Source organism: Theropithecus gelada, chromosome 3 (genome assembly GCF_003255815.1).
Source record: "Theropithecus gelada isolate Dixy chromosome 3, Tgel_1.0, whole genome shotgun sequence".
Lineage (NCBI taxonomy): Eukaryota > Metazoa > Chordata > Mammalia > Primates > Cercopithecidae > Theropithecus > Theropithecus gelada.
In genome coordinates this window covers 1,290,873-1,298,496 of record NC_037670.1, presented here as the reverse complement: position 1 = coordinate 1,298,496, position 7,624 = coordinate 1,290,873, and positions in this window count along the sequence as shown.

Sequence of the window (7,624 nt, the reverse complement as noted above, 5' to 3'; positions counted from 1 at the left end):
AAAAAAAAAAAAAAAAAAAAAAAAAAAAAACCTGTTTTTCTGAGTTCTGTAAACTGTTCTAGCAAATTATTAAACCCAAGAAGGCGGTCATGGGAACCCCTGATTTATAACAGATTGGTCAAAAGTACAGGTGACAACCTAGGACTTGCCACTGGCATCTGAAATGAGGGTGGTCTCGTGGGACTGAGCCCCTCATCTGTGGGGTCTGTGCCAACTCCAGGTAGTGTCAGAATAAAATTGTGGGATACCCAGTTAATATCCAGAGCATTGGAGAATTTGGTGTAGAAACTCCACACACACATTCAGTCAGAAGTGTGTGAGGAGAGACAAACACAGGCTTTTCTTTCACCTGTCTACCTGCCTAACTGCATAGGAGAGGCAACACGTGGTGCTCATGAACAAAGCAAGCATTAAAGTCAGACCAGACCCGACATTTGACTCAGTCTTAATATCCAGGCAAGGTTGGGCAAATCACTCATTATCCCTAAGTCTTCATCACTTCATTCATAAAATGGGGATAACTGTGGCACCTGCCTGTGATTTTATGAGAACTAATGAAATACTATGCTTGGTGTTAGTGTGATCATTACACCTATTCCAAACTATCTGACAAGGACAGTGATGCATGATAACATCAACAGATTAGAAATTGTAATGAGGGCCGGGTGCGGTGGCTCACGCCTGTAATCCCAGCACTTTGGGAGGCCGAGGTGGGCGGATCACAAGGTCAGGAGATCGAGACCACGGTGAAACCCCGTCTCTACTAAATATACAAAAATTAGCCGGGCGCGGTGGCGGGCACCTGTAGTCCCAGCTACTCAGGAGGCTGAGGCAGGAAAATGGCGTGAACCCGGGAGGCGGAGCTTGCAGTGCAGCCGAGATTGTGCCACTGCGCTCCAGCCTGGGTGACAGAGCGAGACTCTGTCCCAAAAAAAAAAAAAGAAAGAAATTGTAATGAGTTCTCTCAGGCAAAATTCCATACAAGCAAATTACTGTTTCTCCAAAGCATTCCCACCATACTTAATTCACCATTCTCTGAACAAAATGTGCCATCTTCATTGTCCAGGTCTTTACAGTGTTGGTTTCCCTGCCTGGGCAGCTCCCTCCATCCCATCCCAGCCCGTTCCCCATCCCTCCACTTCCCCCTTCCCTCCCCACTCTCATACAACTCTTCCTCATCTTTCAGGACCTGGCTTCAATGTCACCTTAATTGGAAGCTTCTGTCACCCTCCAGAAGAGCTTCCCATTGCACTTGATGCATGCACTGTTATTTGATCATTTCTGAGTCATAGTCCAAGTCTTTTTGTACCTGAATAACATGTTGCCCAGTCAGTCTCTCTTCCTGGATTCTGAAGTCTTTCATGGTAGATCCAGCTAGAAGTGACAAAAAGACATTCTTTTGAAAAAGAGGGATGACACAGACAGACATAAGTTCTTAAATGTTTTAAATGGTACGTGAAATTTTAACAAAATTCAAAGGCTTGTGGGGAACACTTCGGAGGAAAAGTTACTAGGAATGTTATAAAGGGTTAATTTATATTTGATTGTACTTTATTTTATTTTATTTTTTGAGACAGAGTCTCATTCTGTCACCTAGGCTGGAGTGCAGTGGTACAATCAGGGCTCACTGCAGTCTCAACTTCCTGGTCTCAAGTAATCTCACTTAATCTTTATTTGGTTTAAGAAACTCAGTCTTGGTTGAGCATGGTGGCTTATGCCTATAATCTCAGCATTTTGGGAGGCTGAGAGGGGTATATTACTTGAGTCAAGCAGTTTGAGATCAGCCTGGGCAACATATTAAGACCCTGTCTCTACCAAAAAAACAGAGTGAATTTGTGGAAGACAATTTTTCCACAGACTGGGGGTGGAGGGAATTATTTCAGGATGATTCAAGTGTATTACATATATTGTGCACTTTATTTCTATTACTATTACATTGTAATATATAATGAAATAATTATACAACTCACTATAACATAGAATCAGTGGCATCTCTGAGCTTGTTTTCCTGCATCAAGACTGTCCATGTGCGGTGACGGGAGACAGTGACAGATCATCAGACATTAGATTCTCATAAAGAGCGTGCAACCTAGATCCCTCACATGCAAAGTTCACAACAGGGTTCGTGCTTCTATGAGAATCTAATGCTCCTGCTGATCTGACAGGACATGGAGCTCAGGTGGTCATGTGAGTGATAGGAGGGGCTATAAATACAGATGAAGTTTCCCCTCACTCACTTGCTGCTCACCTCTGGCTCTGTGGCCCTGTGGTTGGAGACCCCTGCTTGAGTGCATTCAAAGGGATCCATCCCATGCCATTCTTCAGAGTCATCTTTACTGCCATCATGGTCAAATGTAGCACCCCTAAGCTCACACGGCATATGCCTCAGGTGGCATTTCATCACAATCAACAGTAAGTGGTAGCTTGAGTCATTGTGAGGTCAGTTCCTGGAAATCACCAGCATCCCATGTTCCACTGGCAAGGAGCTCAGCACTGCTCTGGGGATAACCAAACCCATGCCCAAATCCCGTCTGTGTGGGTGTATCTCCTGGTATCCTTCCTAGCATCAATTCTGTATTTGTAGGAGTCCAATCAGGAGACATAAACCACTCAAAAGTTTAAACTAGAATGGGCACGGTGGCTCAAACCTGTAATCCTAGCACTTTGGGAGGCCAAGGTGGGTGGATCGCTTTGAGCTTAGGAGTTTGAGACCAAACTGGGAAACAGGACGAAACTCTGTCTCTACAAAAAACACAAAAATTAGGTGGGTGTGGTGGTACATACCTGTAATCTCAGCTACTTGGGAGGCTGAGGCAGAAGAATTGCTTTAGCCTGGCAAGTGAAGGTTGAAGTGAGCAGAGATTGTGCCACTGCACTCCAGCCTGGGCGACAGAGTAAAATCCGGTATCAAAAAATAAAAGAAAAACTATATATGTAAATTTAATATAAAAAGTATTAAATTTTGGCTGGGCGCAGTGGCTCACGCCTATAATCCCATGACTTTGGGAGGCCGAGGCAGGCAGATCACCTGAGGTCAGGAGTTAGAGACTTGACCAACATGGAGAAACCCCGTCTCTACGAAAAATACAAAATTAGCTGGGTGTGGTGGAGCATGCCTGTGATTCCAGCTACTTGGGAGGCTGAGGCAGGAGAATTGCTTGAACCTCGGAGGCGGAGGTTGCGGTGAGCCGAGATTGTGCCATCGCACTCCAGCCTGGGCAACAAGAGCAAAACTGCATCTCAAAAAAAAAAAAAAAAAAAAAAAGGTATTAATTTTAACAGAGGATCAGCATAATGAGGGACACTCTAGCACAAAGTAAACACAAAGTAAATATAGAACTAGCAGAGGCCAGGCATAGTGGCTCAAGCCTGTAATCCCAGCAATTTGGGAAGCCTAGGCAAGAGGATCGCTTGAGGCCAGGAGTTGGAGACCAGCCTGTGCAACATAGTGAGACCCTGTGTCTACCAAAAAAAGAAAAAAATTAGCCAGGTGTGGTCGTGGTGCACACCTGTAGTTCCAGCTACTTGGAGTCTGGGGTGGGAGGACCCCTTGAGCCTGGGAAGTCTAGGCTACAGTGAGCCAAGATCATGCCATTGCACTCCTGGGCAATAGTGAGACCCTGTCTTAGAAAGAAAAAAAAAAGAAAAGAAAGTGCTAATCCCCCTACGGGAATCTCCTCTTCTCCTGCCTTCTCTGGAACCTCACTTGTCAGTTCTTCCTCCCACTTCCCCGTATCATTAACCTATCCCCCGCTTTTAGCTCCTTCCCACCATCATTTAAACTAATCAAACTTCTTATATTTTAAAAAACTTTCCCTAAACTCAGTGTTTCCCCTGCTTCAGGTCTCCAGTACACCCACTGAGCCATCTGCTTTCCCTGATGCCTTCTCTACACAGCAGCCTGGACCACATCTTTAATCCATGAATCTCATTATGTTACTCTTCCCCCATTTACATCACTCCTCCTTGCCTCAGGGATTAAGTCCAAACTCCTTAACAGCCCCTGCTCTGCCCTGCATTCCAAGGCAGACTTACTGCTCTTGCCCCTCTCCATTTTACCTGCTGTGGAGTCCAACTGAGCCTCATCTGCCCCCTGAATGCCCACTCTCACTCCTCTGGGAGGCTCTGAAGTGGGTGATGCCCTCTGCTTAGAATACGCTTCCCCTTAAACCTCTACTCTCTTCCTGGGTAGCTTCGGCTCCCCTGTCACTTCTCTGCTTTGGCATCATCTCCTCCTGGAAGCCTTTCTTGACTCCCCAGATTCTCAGGAGTATGGGAGGTGAGGTGCTCCTCCCATATATGGATGGAGATTAGGGAGTATGTGTTATTCATGTTTAATTCACCAGTGCTTAGGTACTGAGGTACCTGGCACAAAATAGTCACTGTGGTGGCCAAGGTAACAACAGCCCCCCCACCCCCCAGCAATAGCTCATGTCCTATGTTACACTGCACAAATACATAGGAAGGGGAATTAAGAGTGCAGATGGAATTAATGTTGCTATCAGCTGACCTTAAAACAAGATTATCTGGCAGTATCTGGGTGAGCCCATGTAATTACAAGTGTTCCTTAAATGTGGAAAAGGGAGGCAGAAGGTTAAGAACCAGAGATAGTGGGCACAATGGCTCATGCCTGTATTACCAATACTTTGGGAGGCCAAGACAGGAAAATCCCTTGAGTCCAGGAGTTCAAGGCCAGCCCTGACAACATAGTGAGGCCTCATCTCTACAAAAAACCCCAAAATTCCCCAAGTGTCATGGTGCTTACCTGTAGTCCCAGCTACTGGGAAGGATGAAATGGGAGGGTCACTTGAGACTGGGAGTTTGAGGCTACAATGAGCCATGATAGGACAACTGAACTCCATCCTGAGTGACAGAGTAAAGTCCTGCTTCTAAAGAAAAAAAGGACATTGGAATCAGGGTCCCCTCCATCCTAAGGTGCCTACAAGGCATCTCTCTCTGCAAACGAGTAAACGTCATCCTCCAATTCCTCACAGAGTGGAGCAGCAGGAAAACTTCCTCATCTCATTTCTGTGTGGCTTGGGAGGCCTGACAGCCCAATAACCAGCTCCTTGCTGATGAAGCAATTGGGAAATGGCTCGAGTTGAGTTAAGGAGAATTTGGATCCTTCTTTTGGTTCTCAATAGGCAGGGTAGGGGCCAGGCATGGTGGCTCATACGTGTAATCCTTGTACTTTGGGAGGCCACGGTGAGAGGATCGCCTGAGGCCAGGAGCTCAAGACCAGCCTGGACAACACAGCAAGACCCGGGTGGCATGCACCTGTAGTCCCTACTACTTGGTAGAATGAGGTAGGAGGGTTGATCACTTGATCCCAGGAGTTTCAGGCTTCAGTGAGCCATAATGGCTTACCACTGCACTCCATAGTGCACTGTTCCATAATGGGCACCACTGCACTCCAGCCTGGGTGACAGAGCCAGACGATGTCTCAAAAAGTGACAAAAGAAAAAAAAAAAAAAAGAGAGAGAGAGAGACTATAGGCAGCCACCGCCACATCTGGCTAATTTTTAAATATTCTGTAGAGACGAGGTCTTGCTAGGTTGCCCAGGCTGGTCTAAAACTCCTGGCATCAGGCCAGGCGCAGTGGCTCATGCCTGCAATCCCAGCACTTTGGGAGGCCAAGGCAGGCAAATCACCTGAGGTCAGGAGTTCAAGATCAGCCTGGCCAACACGGCGAAACCCCATCTCTACTAAAAATACAAAAATTGGCCAGGCAGTAGTGGCATGTGCCTGTAATCCTAGGTACTCAGGAGGCTGAGGCAGGAGAATCACTTGAACCCAGGAGGCGGAGGTTGCAGTGAGCCAAGATCGTGCCACTGCATGCACTCTACCCTGAGTGACAAAGCGAGACTCTGTCTCAAAACAAACAAATACAAACAAACAAACAAACAAAAAACCTCCTGGCATCAAGAGATCTTCCTGTCTCAGCCTCCCAATGCCCTGGGTTTATATTTTTTTTCCAGTATAATTGAAGACACTTGTTCTTATATGGCTTTAAGAGATAAAGAAAAAACAAAAACAGATAATAACAAATGTTGGTGAAGGCCGGGCATGGTAGCTCAGCCTGTAATTCCAGAACTTTGGGAGGCTGAGGTGGGCAGATCACTTGAGGCCAGGAGTAAGAGACCAGCCTGAGCAACATGGTAAAACTCCATCACTACAAAAACATATAAAAATTAGCCAAGCATGGTGGCATGCACCTGTAATTTTCAGCTACTCAGAAGGCTGAGATGAGAAAATCACTTGTGCCTGGGAGATCAAGGTTGCAGTGAACTGTGATGGCATCACTGTGCTGCAGCCAGAGAGACAGAACAAGCCCGTCTAGAAAAAAACAAAAATGTCAGCGAAGATGTGGAGGAATTGGAACTCACATACATTACTGGTGGGAACATAAAATCATGTAACCACTTTGGGTATTTCTTTCCGTGTCATTTTAATTGGATTTTTTTTAAAAATCAAGATAAGGTCTCACTATCTTGCCCAGGCTGATCTTGAACTTGTGGGCTCAAGTAATCCTCCCAGCTAAGCCTCCTGAGTAGCTGGGACTACGGGTGTGAGCCATTGCACCCAACTGGTGTAGCCACTTTAGAAAACAAACTGTCAGTTTCTCAAAAGGCTAAATATACAGTCATCATATAATACCACAATTTCACTCCTAGGCATATATCCCAGAGAAATAAAAATATATGTCCACACAAAAACTTGTACAGCAATCTTCACAGCACCATTATTCATAATGGCTAATACACGGAAACAACCCAAATGTCCACCAACTGATGAACAGATAAACAAAATGCAGTGTGTCTCTACCACGGAGTATTATTCAGTCATAGAAGGAATGAAATATTGATACACACTATGACATAAAGGAACTTTGAAAACACTGCTAAGAGGGAAAAAAGCCACAAAAGATCACATATTGTACAATTCTATTTGTCCAGATTAGGAAATTCTACAGCGACAAAAAATGAATCAATGGTTGCCTAAGGCTGGGGGCCAAGGCAGGTGGGGGGAGTAGGAGGTAGTGGCTAAGGGGTACGGATTTCTCTATAGGGTAATGAAAGGTTCTAAAAGTGACTGTGGTGATCGATGCACAGCTCTGGGAATACTCTAAAACCTACTGAATTGCAGATTTCAATAAATAAATAAATGGAAGGGTATGTGAATCATATTTTAATAAAGCTATTATTTAAAAAAATAAGTGGCTGGGCACAGGTGGTCATACCTGCCTGTAATCCCAGCACTTTGGGAGGCTGAGGCAGGAGTTTGAGTCTAGTCTGAGAAACCTAGCAAGATCCCATCTCTATGATAAAAAATAAAAAAATTAGCTGGGCATGGTGGCACACGTCTGTAGTCCCAGCTACTTGGGAGACTGAGGATTGCTTAAGCCCAGGAGTTTGAGGCTACAGTGAACCATGATCATGTCACTGTACTGCAGCCTGGGCGACAGAGCAAGACCCTGTCTCTAAAAAGGAAAGAAAAGAAGGCCGGGCGCGGTGGCTCAAGCCTGTAATCCCAGCACTTTGGGAGGCCGAGACGGGCGGATCACGAGGTCAGGAGATCGAGACCATCCTGGCTAACACGGTGAAACCCCGTCTCTACTAAAAAA